We start from the raw sequence: 1,133 nt of genomic DNA on the forward strand, positions 1-1,133 counted from the left end.
TTCTCATCTATTGAGAATAAACCCATCTACAGCTGCACTGTTATTTGTGGAGAAATGCTTGCAAATCAATGCCTAAAACCTTCTCCCTTATCTTATAATTTAGAAACAAAAACTGAAAATTATATATATGAAAAGATACCAGTAGATTTTTTTAACTTCAAAAGGGAATTTTTAAACCTCAAGTAATTAAAGCAATTGTTGATTCTAGCACCTGTAGTGAGACTACAATCTATTTTAATATATTCTTGATCCTAAAGTCAAATATGATATAAAATTAGTTTGAAATTTATTTGTCTATAATTTTTTTATTTATAAAAACTTTTGTCTTTTTGCATATAGAACCAATTGCAAATGAAGCAAATAGTGTGTGGATAATTTTAAAATACTATACATCAAGGACAAATGATATGGGACAGAGTAGAGGGTAACAGCTAAAGATTGCAGGGGTTCTTTTTAGGGTGATGAGAAATGTTCTAAAATTTGTAATGGTGATGGTTATACAACTCTGACTATAATAAAAACCACTTTAAATAGGTGAATTGTATGATATGTGAATTATAGCTCAAAAAAGCTGTTACCAAAACAAAGAGACAAATGATAATTGGAGAAAATTATTTGAAACACAAATTACCCACAAGCATTAATATCCCTAACACAAAGTTTTCCCATAAATTAATAAGGAACAAACAATAAACAGAACAAAAAGGACAAAAGGATATGGACAGGCACTTCAAGGAAAAAAATACAGATGACCAACATACTTGTGTAAGAACATTTAATCTCAGTAGAGATTGAGGAAATACCAGTGAAAGCAGAAAGATAACCTTTTCATCTCCCCTGTTGACAAAAACTGAAAGAGTGAAGAATTACAATCAGGTGAGGATTTATCTTTCATTGAGGCCTGAAATGTGAAAAATTTGGGGGGCCCTTCTCAAGAAAAAAGGAGCCCTGGAGGCACAGTGGTTAAAGCCCTTAGCCCCTAACTGAAAGACTGGTGGTTCAAACCCATCAGCCGCTCTTTGTGGAAAAGATGTGGCAGTCTGCTTCCTAAAAGATTTACAGCCTTGGAAACCCTATTGGTTTTGTACTCTGTCCTATAGCGTTGCTATGAGTTGGAATTGATTTGATGGGAG

The sequence above is a fragment of the Orycteropus afer genome, unplaced genomic scaffold, assembly GCF_000298275.1.
Source record: "Orycteropus afer afer isolate SDZICR_OR568_19922 unplaced genomic scaffold, OryAfe1.0 scaffold00037, whole genome shotgun sequence".
Lineage (NCBI taxonomy): Eukaryota > Metazoa > Chordata > Mammalia > Tubulidentata > Orycteropodidae > Orycteropus > Orycteropus afer.